Source organism: Esox lucius, chromosome 20 (genome assembly GCF_011004845.1).
Source record: "Esox lucius isolate fEsoLuc1 chromosome 20, fEsoLuc1.pri, whole genome shotgun sequence".
Lineage (NCBI taxonomy): Eukaryota > Metazoa > Chordata > Actinopteri > Esociformes > Esocidae > Esox > Esox lucius.
Window position 1 is genome coordinate 15,843,701 of NC_047588.1, and position 20,000 is coordinate 15,863,700.

General features: G+C 45.7%; 11 non-coding genes across 11 annotated transcripts; all 11 read right to left on the minus strand.

Moving 5' to 3' along the window:
* Nucleotides 1–670: 670 nt before the first annotated feature.
* trnam-cau lies at nucleotides 671–742 on the minus strand. The gene has a single exon. It is a non-coding gene; the product is annotated as a tRNA-Met (tRNA).
* A 1,370-nt stretch (nucleotides 743–2,112) lies between these two features.
* On the minus strand, nucleotides 2,113–2,185 carry trnar-ccu. Its single transcript has one exon. It is a non-coding gene; the product is annotated as a tRNA-Arg (tRNA).
* Nucleotides 2,186–4,122: 1,937 nt separating this feature from the next.
* Nucleotides 4,123–4,195, minus strand: trnar-ccu. The gene has a single exon. It is a non-coding gene; the product is annotated as a tRNA-Arg (tRNA).
* Nucleotides 4,196–6,814: 2,619 nt separating this feature from the next.
* On the minus strand, nucleotides 6,815–6,887 carry trnar-ccu. Its single transcript has one exon. It is a non-coding gene; the product is annotated as a tRNA-Arg (tRNA).
* Nucleotides 6,888–8,480: 1,593 nt separating this feature from the next.
* On the minus strand, nucleotides 8,481–8,553 carry trnar-ccu. The gene has a single exon. It is a non-coding gene; the product is annotated as a tRNA-Arg (tRNA).
* A 1,252-nt stretch (nucleotides 8,554–9,805) lies between these two features.
* Nucleotides 9,806–9,878, minus strand: trnar-ccu. The gene has a single exon. It is a non-coding gene; the product is annotated as a tRNA-Arg (tRNA).
* A 2,957-nt stretch (nucleotides 9,879–12,835) lies between these two features.
* trnar-ccu lies at nucleotides 12,836–12,908 on the minus strand. The gene has a single exon. It is a non-coding gene; the product is annotated as a tRNA-Arg (tRNA).
* Nucleotides 12,909–14,160: 1,252 nt separating this feature from the next.
* On the minus strand, nucleotides 14,161–14,233 carry trnar-ccu. The gene has a single exon. It is a non-coding gene; the product is annotated as a tRNA-Arg (tRNA).
* A 910-nt stretch (nucleotides 14,234–15,143) lies between these two features.
* trnar-ccu lies at nucleotides 15,144–15,216 on the minus strand. The gene has a single exon. It is a non-coding gene; the product is annotated as a tRNA-Arg (tRNA).
* A 1,934-nt stretch (nucleotides 15,217–17,150) lies between these two features.
* Nucleotides 17,151–17,223, minus strand: trnar-ccu. Its single transcript has one exon. It is a non-coding gene; the product is annotated as a tRNA-Arg (tRNA).
* Nucleotides 17,224–18,819: 1,596 nt separating this feature from the next.
* On the minus strand, nucleotides 18,820–18,892 carry trnar-ccu. Its single transcript has one exon. It is a non-coding gene; the product is annotated as a tRNA-Arg (tRNA).
* Between the last annotated feature and the right edge of the window lie 1,108 nt (nucleotides 18,893–20,000).

Genomic DNA, 20,000 nt, shown 5'->3' on the forward strand with positions numbered 1-20,000 from the left:
TCCTTGGCTTTGGTGCCTTACCCATTAAGCCACTGGCGACACAGGCAAGGCTGGAAACACGCTAGAAACCATCAGATGACTAGGAAACTGTTGTGGAATGGCAGAGCCAAACGCGGAAAAGAAGTTGATACAATCACTAAGATGGAAACTCCAATATACACACGGTATTATGGGGGTATTTTGGACAAAAAAACCTACTCAATAGCTAAAGCTGGGGGCTATTGCTAAATTACTCAAGCACAAGTTGGTTTCTACTAAGCGACACTCTGGTTAACGGGCCAAACAAGCTTCAGCTGCGCCACTCTGCTTCACGTAGATTGGATACTTGTTACCCAGCATAACAGAGGATGACTTTGACTCCCCTACATCAGGGTATTTGGCCCAGAACTCTTCGCTGTGCAACACAGAGGGCAAATTAGGATAACTAGCCCATTGCCGAATTTGTTTCAACAGCTAAATTAGTAACGGACTGATATTGACTTGCTAAAAATCACCCTGCAGAGCATGGTTTCCGTCCATCGACAAACGGGATGGAGGAGCAGCTTGCTTCCATTGTGCCACTCAAATTCATGCCTACCTGGTAAGTTAGGAAATATAGTCCAATATTGAATTTGATTGAACTACTCAACGAGTTAGTTTATCATGCTTACTAGCTAAAGGTAACCTGGCATAGCAGAGGATGGTTTCGATCCATCGACCTCTGGGTTATGGGCCCAGCACGCTTCCGCTGCGCCACTCTGCTTCATGTTGATGGGTGACTGGTTACCCAGCATAACAGAGGATGACTTTAACTCCCCTACATTAGAGTATTTGATATTGACTTGCTAAAAATCACCCTGCAGAGCATGGTTTCCGTCCATCGACAAACGGGATGGAGGAGCAGCTTGCTTCCATTGTGCCACTCAACTTCATGCCTACCTGGTAAGTTAGGAAATATAGTCCAATATTGAATTTGATTGAACTACTCAACGAGTTAGTTTATCATGCTTACTAGCTAAAGGTAACCTGGCATAGCAGAGGATGGTTTCGATCCATCGACCTCTGGGTTATGGGCCCAGCACGCTTCCGCTGCGCCACTCTGCTTCATGTTGATGGGTTACTGGTTACCCAGCATAACAGAGGATGACTTTAACTCCCCTACATTAGAGTATTTGATATTGACTTGCTAAAAATCACCCTGCAGAGCATGGTTTCCGTCCATCGACAAACGGGATGGAGGAGCAGCTTGCTTCCATTGTGCCACTCAAATTCATGCCTACCTGGTAAGTTAGGAAATATAGTCCAATATTGAATTTGATTGAACTACTCAACGAGTTAGTTTATCATGCTTACTAGCTAAAGGTAACCTGGCATAGCAGAGGATGGTTTCGATCCATCGACCTCTGGGTTATGGGCCCAGCACGCTTCCGCTGCGCCACTCTGCTTCATGTTGATGGGTTACTGGTTACCCAGCATAACAGAGGATGACTTTAACTCCCCTACATTAGAGTATTTGATATTGACTTGCTAAAAATCACCCTGCAGAGCATGGTTTCCGTCCATCGACAAACGGGATGGAGGAGCAGCTTGCTTCCATTGTGCCACTCAACTTCATGCCTACCTGGTAAGTTAGGAAATATAGTCCAATATTGAATTTGATTGAACTACTCAACGAGTTAGTTTATCATGCTTACTAGCTAAAGGTAACCTGGCATAGCAGAGGATGGTTTCGATCCATCGACCTCTGGGTTATGGGCCCAGCACGCTTCCGCTGCGCCACTCTGCTTCATGTTGATGGGTGACTGGTTACCCAGCATAACAGAGGATGACTTTGACTCCCCTACATTAGAGTATTTGATATTGACTTGCTAAAAATCACCCTGCAGAGCATGGTTTCCGTCCATCGACAAACGGGATGGAGGAGCAGCTTGCTTCCATTGTGCCACTCAAATTCATGCCTACCTGGTAAGTTAGGAAATATAGTCCAATATTGAATTTGATTGAACTACTCAACGAGTTAGTTTATCATGCTTACTAGCTAAAGGTAACCTGGCATAGCAGAGGATGGTTTCGATCCATCGACCTCTGGGTTATGGGCCCAGCACGCTTCCGCTGCGCCAATCTCCTGATGACCACCCCAGATGGGACTCGAACCCACAATCCCTGGCTTAGGAGGCCAGTGCCTTATCCATTAGGCCACTGGGGCAACCTGCCATGTTGTTAACACGATACAAGCCGTCAGATCATCAGGAAACTGTTGTGGAACGTCAGTGCCTAGCGTAGAAACAAAATAAATGGAGCCAGTAAGCCTGAAACTCCAATAAATACTAGGAATTATGGGACTTCACTGAGTAACAAATTGTTATCCACAATCCTTGGCTTTGGTGCCTTACCCATTAAGCCACTGGCGACACAGGCAAGGCTGGAAACACGCTAGAAACCATCAGATGACTAGGAAACTGTTGTGGAATGGCAGAGCCAAACGCGGAAAAGAAGTTGATACAATCACTAAGATGGAAACTCCAATATACACACGGTATTATGGGGGTATTTTGGACAAAAAAACCTACTCAATAGCTAAAGCTGGGGGCTATTGCTAAATTACTCAAGCACAAGTTGGTTTCTACTAAGCGACACTCTGGTTAACGGGCCAAACAAGCTTCAGCTGCGCCACTCTGCTTCACGTAGATTGGATACTTGTTACCCAGCATAACAGAGGATGACTTTGACTCCCCTACATCAGGGTATTTGGCCCAGAACTCTTCGCTGTGCAACACAGAGGGCAAATTAGGATAACTAGCCCATTGCCGAATTTGTTTCAACAGCTAAATTAGTAACGGACTGATATTGACTTGCTAAAAATCACCCTGCAGAGCATGGTTTCCGTCCATCGACAAACGGGATGGAGGAGCAGCTTGCTTCCATTGTGCCACTCAAATTCATGCCTACCTGGTAAGTTAGGAAATATAGTCCAATATTGAATTTGATTGAACTACTCAACGAGTTAGTTTATCATGCTTACTAGCTAAAGGTAACCTGGCATAGCAGAGGATGGTTTCGATCCATCGACCTCTGGGTTATGGGCCCAGCACGCTTCCGCTGCGCCACTCTGCTTCATGTTGATGGGTTACTGGTTACCCAGCATAACAGAGGATGACTTTAACTCCCCTACATTAGAGTATTTGATATTGACTTGCTAAAAATCACCCTGCAGAGCATGGTTTCCGTCCATCGACAAACGGGATGGAGGAGCAGCTTGCTTCCATTGTGCCACTCAAATTCATGCCTACCTGGTAAGTTAGGAAATATAGTCCAATATTGAATTTGATTGAACTACTCAACGAGTTAGTTTATCATGCTTACTAGCTAAAGGTAACCTGGCATAGCAGAGGATGGTTTCGATCCATCGACCTCTGGGTTATGGGCCCAGCACGCTTCCGCTGCGCCACTCTGCTTCATGTTGATGGGTTACTGGTTACCCAGCATAACAGAGGATGACTTTAACTCCCCTACATTAGAGTATTTGATATTGACTTGCTAAAAATCACCCTGCAGAGCATGGTTTCCGTCCATCGACAAACGGGATGGAGGAGCAGCTTGCTTCCATTGTGCCACTCAACTTCATGCCTACCTGGTAAGTTAGGAAATATAGTCCAATATTGAATTTGATTGAACTACTCAACGAGTTAGTTTATCATGCTTACTAGCTAAAGGTAACCTGGCATAGCAGAGGATGGTTTCGATCCATCGACCTCTGGGTTATGGGCCCAGCACGCTTCCGCTGCGCCACTCTGCTTCATGTTGATGGGTTACTGGTTACCCAGCATAACAGAGGATGACTTTAACTCCCCTACATTAGAGTATTTGATATTGACTTGCTAAAAATCACCCTGCAGAGCATGGTTTCCGTCCATCGACAAACGGGATGGAGGAGCAGCTTGCTTCCATTGTGCCACTCAAATTCATGCCTACCTGGTAAGTTAGGAAATATAGTCCAATATTGAATTTGATTGAACTACTCAACGAGTTAGTTTATCATGCTTACTAGCTAAAGGTAACCTGGCATAGCAGAGGATGGTTTCGATCCATCGACCTCTGGGTTATGGGCCCAGCACGCTTCCGCTGCGCCACTCTGCTGATGACCACCCCAGATGGGACTCGAACCCACAATCCCTGGCTTAGGAGGCCAGTGCCTTATCCATTAGGCCACTGGGGCAACCTGCCATGTTGTTAACACGATACAAGCCGTCAGATCATCAGGATACTGTTGTGGAACGTCAGTGCCTAGCGTAGAAACAAAATAAATGGAGCCAGTAAGCCTGAAACTCCAATAAATACTAGGAATTATGGGACTTCACTGAGTAACAAATTGTTATCCACAATCCTTGGCTTTGGTGCCTTACCCATTAAGCCACTGGCGACACAGGCAATGCTGGAAACAGGCTAGAAACCATCAGATGACTAGGAAACTGTTGTGGAATGGCAGAGCCAAACGCGGAAAAGAAGTTGATACAATCACTAAGATGGAAACTCCAATATACACACGGTATTATGGGGGTATTTTGGACAAAAAAACCTACTCAATAGCTAAAGCTGGGGGCTATTGCTAAATTACTCAAGCACAAGTTGGTTTCTACTAAGCGACACTCTGGTTTACGGGCCAAACAAGCTTCAGCTGCGCCACTCTGCTTCACGTAGATTGGATACTTGTTACCCAGCATAACAGAGGATGACTTTGACTCCCCTACATCAGGGTATTTGGCCCAGAACTCTTCGCTGTGCAACACAGAGGGCAAATTAGGATAACTAGCCCATTGCCGAATTTGTTTCAACAGCTAAATTAGTAACGGACTGATATTGACTTGCTAAAAATCACCCTGCAGAGCATGGTTTCCGTCCATCGACAAACGGGATGGAGGAGCAGCTTGCTTCCATTGTGCCACTCAACTTCATGCCTACCTGGTAAGTTAGGAAATATAGTCCAATATTGAATTTGATTGAACTACTCAACGAGTTAGTTTATCATGCTTACTAGCTAAAGGTAACCTGGCATAGCAGAGGATGGTTTCGATCCATCGACCTCTGGGTTATGGGCCCAGCACGCTTCCGCTGCGCCACTCTGCTTCATGTTGATGGGTGACTGGTTACCCAGCATAACAGAGGATGACTTTAACTCCCCTACATTAGAGTATTTGATATTGACTTGCTAAAAATCACCCTGCAGAGCATGGTTTCCGTCCATCGACAAACGGGATGGAGGAGCAGCTTGCTTCCATTGTGCCACTCAACTTCATGCCTACCTGGTAAGTTAGGAAATATAGTCCAATATTGAATTTGATTGAACTACTCAACGAGTTAGTTTATCATGCTTACTAGCTAAAGGTAACCTGGCATAGCAGAGGATGGTTTCGATCCATCGACCTCTGGGTTATGGGCCCAGCACGCTTCCGCTGCGCCACTCTGCTTCATGTTGATGGGTTACTGGTTACCCAGCATAACAGAGGATGACTTTAACTCCCCTACATTAGAGTATTTGATATTGACTTGCTAAAAATCACCCTGCAGAGCATGGTTTCCGTCCATCGACAAACGGGATGGAGGAGCAGCTTGCTTCCATTGTGCCACTCAAATTCATGCCTACCTGGTAAGTTAGGAAATATAGTCCAATATTGAATTTGATTGAACTACTCAACGAGTTAGTTTATCATGCTTACTAGCTAAAGGTAACCTGGCATAGCAGAGGATGGTTTCGATCCATCGACCTCTGGGTTATGGGCCCAGCACGCTTCCGCTGCGCCACTCTGCTTCATGTTGATGGGTGACTGGTTACCCAGCATAACAGAGGATGACTTTAACTCCCCTACATTAGAGTATTTGATATTGACTTGCTAAAAATCACCCTGCAGAGCATGGTTTCCGTCCATCGACAAACGGGATGGAGGAGCAGCTTGCTTCCATTGTGCCACTCAACTTCATGCCTACCTGGTAAGTTAGGAAATATAGTCCAATATTGAATTTGATTGAACTACTCAACGAGTTAGTTTATCATGCTTACTAGCTAAAGGTAACCTGGCATAGCAGAGGATGGTTTCGATCCATCGACCTCTGGGTTATGGGCCCAGCACGCTTCCGCTGCGCCACTCTGCTTCATGTTGATGGGTGACTGGTTACCCAGCATAACAGAGGATGACTTTAACTCCCCTACATTAGAGTATTTGATATTGACTTGCTAAAAATCACCCTGCAGAGCATGGTTTCCGTCCATCGACAAACGGGATGGAGGAGCAGCTTGCTTCCATTGTGCCACTCAACTTCATGCCTACCTGGTAAGTTAGGAAATATAGTCCAATATTGAATTTGATTGAACTACTCAACGAGTTAGTTTATCATGCTTACTAGCTAAAGGTAACCTGGCATAGCAGAGGATGGTTTCGATCCATCGACCTCTGGGTTATGGGCCCAGCACGCTTCCGCTGCGCCACTCTGCTTCATGTTGATGGGTGACTGGTTACCCAGCATAACAGAGGATGACTTTAACTCCCCTACATTAGAGTATTTGATATTGACTTGCTAAAAATCACCCTGCAGAGCATGGTTTCCGTCCATCGACAAACGGGATGGAGGAGCAGCTTGGTTCCATTGTGCCAATCAACTTCATGCCTACCTGGTAAGTTAGGAAATATAGTCCAATATTGAATTTGATTGAACTACTCAACGAGTTAGTTTATCATGCTTACTAGCTAAAGGTAACCTGGCATAGCAGAGGATGGTTTCGATCCATCGACCTCTGGGTTATGGGCCCAGCACGCTTCCGCTGCGCCACTCTGCTGATGACCACCCCAGATGGGACTCGAACCCACAATCCCTGGCTTAGGAGGCCAGTGCCTTATCCATTAGGCCACTGGGGCAACCTGCCATGTTGTTAACACGATACAAGCCATCAGATCATCAGGATACTTTTGTGGAACGTCAGTGCCTAGCGTAGAAACAAAATAAATGGAGCCAGTAAGCCTGAAACTCCAATTAATACTAGGAATTATGGGACTTCACTGAGTAACAAATTATCCACAATCCTTGGCTTTGGTGCCTTACCCATTAAGCCACTGGCGACACAGGCAATGCTGGAAACAGGCTAGAAACCATCAGATGACTAGGAAACTGTTGTGGAATGGCAGAGCCAAACGCGGAAAAGAAGTTGATACAATCACTAAGATGGAAACTCCAATATACACACGGTATTATGGGGGTATTTTGGACAAAAAAACCTACTCAATAGCTAAAGCTGGGGGCTATTGCTAAATTACTCAAGCACAAGTTGGTTTCTACTAAGCGACACTCTGGTTAACGGGCCAAACAAGCTTCAGCTGCGCCACTCTGCTTCACGTAGATTGGATACTTGTTACCCAGCATAACAGAGGATGACTTTGACTCCCCTACATCAGGGTATTTGGCCCAGAACTCTTCGCTGTGCAACACAGAGGGCAAATTAGGATAACTAGCCCATTGCCGAATTTGTTTCAACAGCTAAATTAGTAACGGACTGATATTGACTTGCTAAAAATCACCCTGCAGAGCATGGTTTCCGTCCATCGACAAACGGGATGGAGGAGCAGCTTGCTTCCATTGTGCCACTCAACTTCATGCCTACCTGGTAAGTTAGGAAATATAGTCCAATATTGAATTTGATTGAACTACTCAACGAGTTAGTTTATCATGCTTACTAGCTAAAGGTAACCTGGCATAGCAGAGGATGGTTTCGATCCATCGACCTCTGGGTTATGGGCCCAGCACGCTTCCGCTGCGCCACTCTGCTTCATGTTGATGGGTGACTGGTTATCCAGCATAACAGAGGATGACTTTAACTCCCCTACATTAGAGTATTTGATATTGACTTGCTAAAAATCACCCTGCAGAGCATGGTTTCCGTCCATCGACAAACGGGATGGAGGAGCAGCTTGCTTCCATTGTGCCACTCAACTTCATGCCTACCTGGTAAGTTAGGAAATATAGTCCAATATTGAATTTGATTGAACTACTCAACGAGTTAGTTTATCATGCTTACTAGCTAAAGGTAACCTGGCATAGCAGAGGATGGTTTCGATCCATCGACCTCTGGGTTATGGGCCCAGCACGCTTCCGCTGCGCCACTCTGCTTCATGTTGATGGGTGACTGGTTACCCAGCATAACAGAGGATGACTTTGACTCCCCTACATTAGAGTATTTGATATTGACTTGCTAAAAATCACCCTGCAGAGCATGGTTTCCGTCCATCGACAAACGGGATGGAGGAGCAGCTTGCTTCCATTGTGCCACTCAACTTCATGCCTACCTGGTAAGTTAGGAAATATAGTCCAATATTGAATTTGATTGAACTACTCAACGAGTTAGTTTATCATGCTTACTAGCTAAAGGTAACCTGGCATAGCAGAGGATGGTTTCGATCCATCGACCTCTGGGTTATGGGCCCAGCACGCTTCCGCTGCGCCACTCTGCTGATGACCACCCCAGATGGGACTCGAACCCACAATCCCTGGCTTAGGAGGCCAGTGCCTTATCCATTAGGCCACTGGGGCAACCTGCCATGTTGTTAACACGATACAAGCCATCAGATCATTAGGAAACTTTTGTGGAACGTCAGTGCCTAGCGTAGAAACAAAATAAATGGAGCCAGTAAGCCTGAAACTCCAATAAATACTAGGAATTATGGGACTTCACTGAGTAACAAATTATCCACAATCCTTGGCTTTGGTGCCTTACCCATTAAGCCACTGGCGACACAGGCAATGCTGGAAACAGGCTAGAAACCATCAGATGACTAGGAAACTGTTGTGGAATGGCAGAGCCAAACGCGGAAAAGAAGTTGATACAATCACTAAGATGGAAACTCCAATATACACACGGTATTATGGGGGTATTTTGGACAAAAAAACCTACTCAATAGCTAAAGCTGGGGGCTATTGCTAAATTACTCAAGCACAAGTTGGTTTCTACTAAGCGACACTCTGGTTAACGGGCCAAACAAGCTTCAGCTGCGCCACTCTGCTTCACGTAGATTGGATACTTGTTACCCAGCATAACAGAGGATGACTTTGACTCCCCTACATCAGGGTATTTGGCCCAGAACTCTTCGCTGTGCAACACAGAGGGCAAATTAGGATAACTAGCCCATTGCCGAATTTGTTTCAACAGCTAAATTAGTAACGGACTGATATTGACTTGCTAAAAATCACCCTGCAGAGCATGGTTTCCGTCCATCGACAAACGGGATGGAGGAGCAGCTTGCTTCCATTGTGCCACTCAAATTCATGCCTACCTGGTAAGTTAGGAAATATAGTCCAATATTGAATTTGATTGAACTACTCAACGAGTTAGTTTATCATGCTTACTAGCTAAAGGTAACCTGGCATAGCAGAGGATGGTTTCGATCCATCGACCTCTGGGTTATGGGCCCAGCACGCTTCCGCTGCGCCACTCTGCTTCATGTTGATGGGTGACTGGTTATCCAGCATAACAGAGGATGACTTTAACTCCCCTACATTAGAGTATTTGATATTGACTTGCTAAAAATCACCCTGCAGAGCATGGTTTCCGTCCATCGACAAACGGGATGGAGGAGCAGCTTGCTTCCATTGTGCCACTCAACTTCATGCCTACCTGGTAAGTTAGGAAATATAGTCCAATATTGAATTTGATTGAACTACTCAACGAGTTAGTTTATCATGCTTACTAGCTAAAGGTAACCTGGCATAGCAGAGGATGGTTTCGATCCATCGACCTCTGGGTTATGGGCCCAGCACGCTTCCGCTGCGCCACTCTGCTGATGACCACCCCAGATGGGACTCGAACCCACAATCCCTGGCTTAGGAGGCCAGTGCCTTATCCATTAGGCCACTGGGGCAACCTGCCATGTTGTTAACACGATACAAGCCATCAGATCATTAGGAAACTTTTGTGGAACGTCAGTGCCTAGCGTAGAAACAAAATAAATGGAGCCAGTAAGCCTGAAACTCCAACTAATACTAGGAATTATGGGACTTCACTGAGTAACAAATTATCCACAATCCTTGGCTTTGGTGCCTTACCCATTAAGCCACTGGCGACACAGGCAATGCTGGAAACAGGCTAGAAACCATCAGATGACTAGGAAACTGTTGTGGAATGGCAGAGCCAAACGCGGAAAAGAAGTTGATACAATCACTAAGATGGAAACTCCAATATACACACGGTATTATGGGGGTATTTTGGACAAAAAAACCTACTCAATAGCTAAAGCTGGGGGCTATTGCTAAATTACTCAAGCACAAGTTGGTTTCTACTAAGCGACACTCTGGTTAACGGGCCAAACAAGCTTCAGCTGCGCCACTCTGCTTCACGTAGATTGGATACTTGTTACCCAGCATAACAGAGGATGACTTTGACTCCCCTACATCAGGGTATTTGGCCCAGAACTCTTCGCTGTGCAACACAGAGGGCAAATTAGGATAACTAGCCCATTGCCGAATTTGTTTCAACAGCTAAATTAGTAACGGACTGATATTGACTTGCTAAAAATCACCCTGCAGAGCATGGTTTCCGTCCATCGACAAACGGGATGGAGGAGCAGCTTGCTTCCATTGTGCCACTCAAATTCATGCCTACCTGGTAAGTTAGGAAATATAGTCCAATATTGAATTTGATTGAACTACTCAACGAGTTAGTTTATCATGCTTACTAGCTAAAGGTAACCTGGCATAGCAGAGGATGGTTTCGATCCATCGACCTCTGGGTTATGGGCCCATCACGCTTCCGCTGCGCCACTCTGCTTCACGTTGATGGGTGACTGGTTACCCAGCATAACAGAGGATGACTTTAACTCCCCTACATTAGAGTATTTGATATTGACTTGCTAAAAAGCACCCTGCAGGGCATGGTTTCCGTCCATCGACAAACGGGATGGAGGAGCAGCTTGCTTCCATTGTGCCACTCAACTTCATGCCTACCTGGTAAGTTAGGAAATATAGTCCAATATTGAATTTGATTGAACTACTCAACGAGTTAGTTTATCATGCTTACTAGCTAAAGGTAACCTGGCATAGCAGAGGATGGTTTCGATCCATCGACCTCTGGGTTATGGGCCCAGCACGCTTCCGCTGCGCCACTCTGCTTCATGTTGATGGGTTACTGGTTACCCAGCATAACAGAGGATGACTTTAACTCCCCTACATTAGAGTATTTGATATTGACTTGCTAAAAATCACCCTGCAGAGCATGGTTTCCGTCCATCGACAAACGGGATGGAGGAGCAGCTTGCTTCCATTGTGCCACTCAACTTCATGCCTACCTGGTAAGTTAGGAAATATAGTCCAATATTGAATTTGATTGAACTACTCAACGAGTTAGTTTATCATGCTTACTAGCTAAAGGTAACCTGGCATAGCAGAGGATGGTTTCGATCCATCGACCTCTGGGTTATGGGCCCAGCACGCTTCCGCTGCGCCACTCTGCTTCATGTTGATGGGTGACTGGTTACCCAGCATAACAGAGGATGACTTTAACTCCCCTACATTAGAGTATTTGATATTGACTTGCTAAAAATCACCCTGCAGAGCATGGTTTCCGTCCATCGACAAACGGGATGGAGGAGCAGCTTGCTTCCATTGTGCCACTCAACTTCATGCCTACCTGGTAAGTTAGGAAATATAGTCCAATATTGAATTTGATTGAACTACTCAACGAGTTAGTTTATCATGCTTACTAGCTAAAGGTAACCTGGCATAGCAGAGGATGGTTTCGATCCATCGACCTCTGGGTTATGGGCCCAGCACGCTTCCGCTGCGCCACTCTGCTTCATGTTGATGGGTTACTGGTTACCCAGCATAACAGAGGATGACTTTAACTCCCCTACATTAGAGTATTTGATATTGACTTGCTAAAAATCACCCTGCAGAGCATGGTTTCCGTCCATCGACAAACGGGATGGAGGAGCAGCTTGCTTCCATTGTGCCACTCAACTTCATGCCTACCTGGTAAGTTAGGAAATATAGTCCAATATTGAATTTGATTGAACTACTCAACGAGTTAGTTTATCATGCTTACTAGCTAAAGGTAACCTGGCATAGCAGAGGATGGTTTCGATCCATCGACCTCTGGGTTATGGGCCCAGCACGCTTCCGCTGCGCCACTCTGCTTCATGTTGATGGGTTACTGGTTACCCAGCATAACAGAGGATGACTTTAACTCCCCTACATTAGAGTATTTGATATTGACTTGCTAAAAATCACCCTGCAGAGCATGGTTTCCGTCCATCGACAAACGGGATGGAGGAGCAGCTTGCTTCCATTGTGCCACTCAAATTCATGCCTACCTGGTAAGTTAGGAAATATAGTCCAATATTGAATTTGATTGAACTACTCAACGAGTTAGTTTATCATGCTTACTAGCTAAAGGTAACCTGGCATAGCAGAGGATGGTTTCGATCCATCGACCTCTGGGTTATGGGCCCAGCACGCTTCCGCTGCGCCACTCTGCTTCATGTTGATGGGTGACTGGTTACCCAGCATAACAGAGGATGACTTTGACTCCCCTACATTAGAGTATTTGATATTGACTTGCTAAAAATCACCCTGCAGAGCATGGTTTCCGTCCATCGACAAACGGGATGGAGGAGCAGCTTGCTTCCATTGTGCCACTCAAATTCATGCCTACCTGGTAAGTTAGGAAATATAGTCCAATATTGAATTTGATTGAACTACTCAACGAGTTAGTTTATCATGCTTACTAGCTAAAGGTAACCTGGCATAGCAGAGGATGGTTTCGATCCATCGACCTCTGGGTTATGGGCCCAGCACGCTTCCGCTGCGCCACTCTGCTGATGACCACCCCAGATGGGACTCGAACCCACAATCCCTGGCTTAGGAGGCCAGTGCCTTATCCATTAGGCCACTGGGGCAACCTGCCATGTTGTTAACACGATACAAGCCATCAGATCATTAGGAAACTTTTGTGGAACGTCAGTGCCTAGCGTAGAAACAAAATAAATGGAGCCAGTAAGCCTGAAACTCCAACTAATACTAGGAATTATGGGACTTCACTGAGTAACAAATTATCCACAATCCTTGGCTTTGGTGCCTTACCCATTAAGCCACTGGCGACACAGGCAATGCTGGAAACAGGCTAGAAACCATCAGATGACTAGGAAACTGTTCTGGAATGGCAGAGCCAAACGCGGAAAAGAAGTTGATACAATCACTAAGATGGAAACTCCAATATACACACGGTATTATGGGGGTATTTTGGACAAAAAAACCTACTCAATAGCTAAAGCTGGGGGCTATTGCTAAATTACTCAAGCACAAGTTGGTTTCTACTAAGCGACACTCTGGTTAACGGGCCAAACAAGCTTCAGCTGCGCCACTCTGCTTCACGTAGATTGGATACTTGTTACCCAGCATAACAGAGGATGACTTTGACTCCCCTACATCAGGGTATTTGGCCCAGAACTCTTCGCTGTGCAACACAGAGGGCAAATTAGGATAACTAGCCCATTGCCGAATTTGTTTCAACAGCTAAATTAGTAACGGACTGATATTGACTTGCTAAAAATCACCCTGCAGAGCATGGTTTCCGTCCATCGACAAACGGGATGGAGGAGCAGCTTGCTTCCATTGTGCCACTCAACTTCATGCCTACCTGGTAAGTTAGGAAATATAGTCCAATATTGAATTTGATTGAACTACTCAACGAGTTAGTTTATCATGCTTACTAGCTAAAGGTAACCTGGCATAGCAGAGGATGGTTTCGATCCATCGACCTCTGGGTTATGGGCCCAGCACGCTTCCGCTGCGCCACTCTGCTTCATGTTGATGGGTGACTGGTTACCCAGCATAACAGAGGATGACTTTGACTCCCCTACATTAGAGTATTTGATATTGACTTGCTAAAAATCACCCTGCAGAGCATGGTTTCCGTCCATCGACAAACGGGATGGAGGAGCAGCTTGCTTCCATTGTGCCACTCAACTTCATGCCTACCTGGTAAGTTAGGAAATATAGTCCAATATTGAATTTGATTGAACTACTCAACGAGTTAGTTTATCATGCTTACTAGCTAAAGGTAACCTGGCATAGCAGAGGATGGTTTCGATCCATCGACCTCTGGGTTATGGGCCCAGCACGCTTCCGCTGCGCCACTCTGCTGATGACCACCCCAGATGGGACTCGAACCCACAATCCCTGGCTTAGGAGGCCAGTGCCTTATCCATTAGGCCACTGGGGCAACCTGCCATGTTGTTAACACGATACAAGCCGTCAGATCATCAGGATACTGTTGTGGAACGTCAGTGCCTAGCGTAGAAACAAAATAAATGGAGCCAGTAAGCCTGAAACTCCCATAATACTAGGAATTATGGGACTTCACTGAGTAACAAATTATCCACAATCCTTGGCTTTGGTGCCTTACCCATTAAGCCACTGGCGACACAGGCAATGCTGGAAACAGGCTAGAAACCATCAGATGACTAGGAAACTGTTGTGGAATGGCAGAGCCAAACGCGGAAAAGAAGTTGATACAATCACTAAGATGGAAACTCCAATATACACACGGTATTATGGGGGTATTTTGGACAAAAAAACCTACTCAATAGCTAAAGCTGGGGGCTATTGCTAAATTACTCAAGCACAAGTTGGTTTCTACTAAGCGACACTCTGGTTAACGGGCCAAACAAGCTTCAGCTGCGCCACTCTGCTTCACGTAGATTGGATACTTGTTACCCAGCATAACAGAGGATGACTTTGACTCCCCTACATCAGGGTATTTGGCCCAGAACTCTTCGCTGTGCAACACAGAGGGCAAATTAGGATAACTAGCCCATTGCCGAATTTGTTTCAACAGCTAAATTAGTAACGGACTGATATTGACTTGCTAAAAATCACCCTGCAGAGCATGGTTTCCGTCCATCGACAAACGGGATGGAGGAGCAGCTTGCTTCCATTGTGCCACTCAACTTCATGCCTACCTGGTAAGTTAGGAAATATAGTCCAATATTGAATTTGATTGAACTACTCAACGAGTTAGTTTATCATGCTTACTAGCTAAAGGTAACCTGGCATAGCAGAGGATGGTTTCGATCCATCGACCTCTGGGTTATGGGCCCAGCACGCTTCCGCTGCGCCACTCTGCTGATGACCACCCCAGATGGGACTCGAACCCACAATCCCTGGCTTAGGAGGCCAGTGCCTTATCCATTAGGCCACTGGGGCAACCTGCCATGTTGTTAACACGATACAAGCCATCAGATCATTAGGAAACTTTTGTGGAACGTCAGTGCCTAGCGTAGAAACAAAATAAATGGAGCCAGTAAGCCTGAAACTCCATTTAATACTAGGAATTATGGGACTTCACTGAGTAACAAATTATCCACAATCCTTGGCTTTGGTGCCTTACCCATTAAGCCACTGGCGACACAGGCAATGCTGGAAACAGGCTAGAAACCATCAGATGACTAGGAAACTGTTGTGGAATGGCAGAGCCAAACGCGGAAAAGAAGTTGATACAATCACTAAGATGGAAACTCCAATATACACACGGTATTATGGGGGTATTTTGGACAAAAAAACCTACTCAATAGCTAAAGCTGGGGGCTATTGCTAAATTACTCAAGCACAAGTTGGTTTCTACTAAGCGACACTCTGGTTAACGGGCCAAACAAGCTTCAGCTGCGCCACTCTGCTTCATGTTGATGGGTGACTTGTTACCCAGCATAACAGAGGATGACTTTGACTCCCCTACATCAGGGTATTTGGCCCAGAACTCTTCGCTGTGCAACACAGAGGGCAAATTAGGATAACTAGCCCATTGCCGAATTTGTTTCAACAGCTAAATTAGTAACGGACTGATATTGACTTGCTAAAAATCACCCTGCAGAGCATGGTTTCCGTCCATCGACAAACGGGATGGAGGAGCAGCTTGCTTCCATTGTGCCACTCAAATTCATGCCTACCTGGTAAGTTAGGAAATATAGTCCAATATTGAATTTGATTGAACTACTCAACGAGTTAGTTTATCATGCTTACTAGCTAAAGGTAACCTGGCATAGCAGAGGATGGTTTCGATCCATCGACCTCTGGGTTATGGGCCCAGCACGCTTCCGCTGCGCCACTCTGCTTCATGTTGATGGGTGACTGGTTACCCAGCATAACAGAGGATGACTTTAACTCCCCTACATTAGAGTATTTGATATTGACTTGCTAAAAATCACCCTGCAGAGCATGGTTTCCGTCCATCGACAAACGGGATGGAGGAGCAGCTTGCTTCCATTGTGCCACTCAACTTCATGCCTACCTGGTAAGTTAGGAAATATAGTCCAATATTGAATTTGATTGAACTACTCAACGAGTTAGTTTATCATGCTTACTAGCTAAAGGTAACCTGGCATAGCAGAGGATGGTTTCGATCCATCGACCTCTGGGTTATGGGCCCAGCACGCTTCCGCTGCGCCACTCTGCTTCATGTTGATGGGTTACTGGTTACCCAGCATAACAGAGGATGACTTTAACTCCCCTACATTAGAGTATTTGATATTGACTTGCTAAAAATCACCCTGCAGAGCATGGTTTCCGTCCATCGACAAACGGGATGGAGGAGCAGCTTGCTTCCATTGTGCCACTCAAATTCATGCCTACCTGGTAAGTTAGGAAATATAGTCCAATATTGAATTTGATTGAACTACTCAACGAGTTAGTTTATCATGCTTACTAGCTAAAGGTAACCTGGCATAGCAGAGGATGGTTTCGATCCATCGACCTCTGGGTTATGGGCCCAGCACGCTTCCGCTGCGCCACTCTGCTTCATGTTGATGGGTGACTGGTTACCCAGCATAACAGAGGATGACTTTGACTCCCCTACATTAGAGTATTTGATATTGACTTGCTAAAAATCACCCTGCAGAGCATGGTTTCCGTCCATCGACAAACGGGATGGAGGAGCAGCTTGCTTCCATTGTGCCACTCAAATTCATGCCTACCTGGTAAGTTAGGAAATATAGTCCAATATTGAATTTGATTGAACTACTCAACGAGTTAGTTTATCATGCTTACTAGCTAAAGGTAACCTGGCATAGCAGAGGATGGTTTCGATCCATCGACCTCTGGGTTATGGGCCCAGCACGCTTCCGCTGCGCCACTCTGCTGATGACCACCCCAGATGGGACTCGAACCCACAATCCCTGGCTTAGGAGGCCAGTGCCTTATCCATTAGGCCACCGGGGCAACCTGCCATGTTGTTAACACGATACAAGCCGTCAGATCATTAGGAAACTTTTGTGGAACGTCAGTGCCTAGCGTAGAAACAAAATAAATGGAGCCAGTAAGCCTGAAACTCCAATAAATACTAGGAATTATGGGACTTCACTGAGTAACAAATTGTTATCCACAATCCTTGGCTTTGGTGCCTTACCCATTAAGCCACTGGCGACACAGGCAATGCTGGAAACAGGCTAGAAACCATCAGATGACTAGGAAACTGTTGTGGAATGGCAGAGCCAAACGCGGAAAAGAAGTTGATACAATCACTAAGATGGAAACTCCAATATACACACGGTATTATGGGGGTATTTTGGACAAAAAAACCTACTCAATAGCTAAAGCTGGGGGCTATTGCTAAATTACTCAAGCACAAGTTGGTTTCTACTAAGCGACACTCTGGTTAACGGGCCAAACAAGCTTCAGCTGCGCCACTCTGCTTCACGTAGATTGGATACTTGTTACCCAGCATAACAGAGGATGACTTTGACTCCCCTACATCAGGGTATTTGGCCCAGAACTCTTCGCTGTGCAACACAGAGGGCAAATTAGGATAACTAGCCCATTGCCGAATTTGTTTCAACAGCTAAATTAGTAACGGACTGATATTGACTTGCTAAAAATCACCCTGCAGAGCATGGTTTCCGTCCATCGACAAACGGGATGGAGGAGCAGCTTGCTTCCATTGTGCCACTCAAATTCATGCCTACCTGGTAAGTTAGGAAATATAGTCCAATATTGAATTTGATTGAACTACTCAACGAGTTAGTTTATCATGCTTACTAGCTAAAGGTAACCTGGCATAGCAGAGGATGGTTTCGATCCATCGACCTCTGGGTTATGGGCCCAGCACGCTTCCGCTGCGCCACTCTGCTTCATGTTGATGGGTGACTGGTTACCCAGCATAACAGAGGATGACTTTGACTCCCCTACATTAGAGTATTTGATATTGACTTGCTAAAAATCACCCTGCAGAGCATGGTTTCCGTCCATCGACAAACGGGATGGAGGAGCAGCTTGCTTCCATTGTGCCACTCAACTTCATGCCTACCTGGTAAGTTAGGAAATATAGTCCAATATTGAATTTGATTGAACTACTCAACGAGTTAGTTTATCATGCTTACTAGCTAAAGGTAACCTGGCATAGCAGAGGATGGTTTCGATCCATCGACCTCTGGGTTATGGGCCCAGCACGCTTCCGCTGCGCCACTCTGCTTCATGTTGATGGGTGACTGGTTACCCAGCATAATAGAGGATGACTTTGACTCCCCTACATTAGAGTATTTGATATTGACTTGCTAAAAATCACCCTGCAGGGCATGGTTTCCGTCCATCGACAAACGGGATGGAGGAGCAGCTTGCTTCCATTGTGCCACTCAACTTCATGCCTACCTGGTAAGTTAGGAAATATAGTCCAATATTGAATTTGATTGAACTACTCAACGAGTTAGTTTATCATGCTTACTAGCTAAAGGTAACCTGGCATAGCAGAGGATGGTTTCGATCCATCGACCTCTGGGTTATGGGCCCAGCACGCTTCCGCTGCGCCACTCTGCTGATGATCACCCCAGATGGGACTCGAACCCACAATCCCTGGCTTAGGAGGCCAGTGCCTTATCCATTAGGCCACTGGGGCAACCTGCCATGTTGTTAACACGATACAAGCCGTCAGATCATCAGGAAACTGTTGTGGAACGTCAGTGCCTAGCGTAGAAACAAAATAAATGGAGCCAGTAAGCCTGAAACTCCAATAAATACTAGGAATTATGGGACTTCACTGAGTAACAAATTGTTATCCACAATCCTTGGCTTTGGTGCCTTACCCATTAAGCCACTGGCGACACAGGCAAGGCTGGAAACACGCTAGAAACCATCAGATGACTAGGAAACTGTTGTGGAATGGCAGAGCCAAACGCGGAAAAGAAGTTGATACAATCACTAAGATGGAAACTCCAATATACACACGGTATTATGGGGGTATTTTGGACAAAAAAACCTACTCAATAGCTAAAGCTGGGGGCTATTGCTAAATTACTCAAGCACAAGTTGGTTTCTACTAAGCGACACTCTGGTTAACGGGCCAAACAAGCTTCAGCTGCGCCACTCTGCTTCACGTAGATTGGATACTTGTTACCCAGCATAACAGAGGATGACTTTGACTCCCCTACATCAGGGTATTTGGCCCAGAACTCTTCGCTGTGCAACACAGAGGGCAAATTAGGATAACTAGCCCATTGCCGAATTTGTTTCAACAGCTAAATTAGTAACGGACTGATATTGACTTGCTAAAAATCACCCTGCAGAGCATGGTTTCCGTCCATCGACAAACGGGATGGAGGAGCAGCTTGCTTCCATTGTGCCACTCAAATTCATGCCTACCTGGTAAGTTAGGAAATATAGTCCAATATTAAATTTGATTGAACTACTCAACGAGTTAGTTTATCATGCTTACTAGCTAAAGGTAACCTGGCATAGCAGAGGATGGTTTCGATCCATCGACCTCTGGGTTATGGGCCCAGCACGCTTCCGCTGCGCCACTCTGCTTCATGTTGATGGGTGACTGGTTACCCAGCATAACAGAGGATGACTTTGAACTCCCCTACATTAGAGTATTTGATATTGACTTGCTAAAAATCACCCTGCAGAGCATGGTTTCCGTCCATCGACAAACGGGATGGAGGAGCAGCTTGCTTCCATTGTGCCACTCAACTTCATGCCTACCTGGTAAGTTAGGAAATATAGTC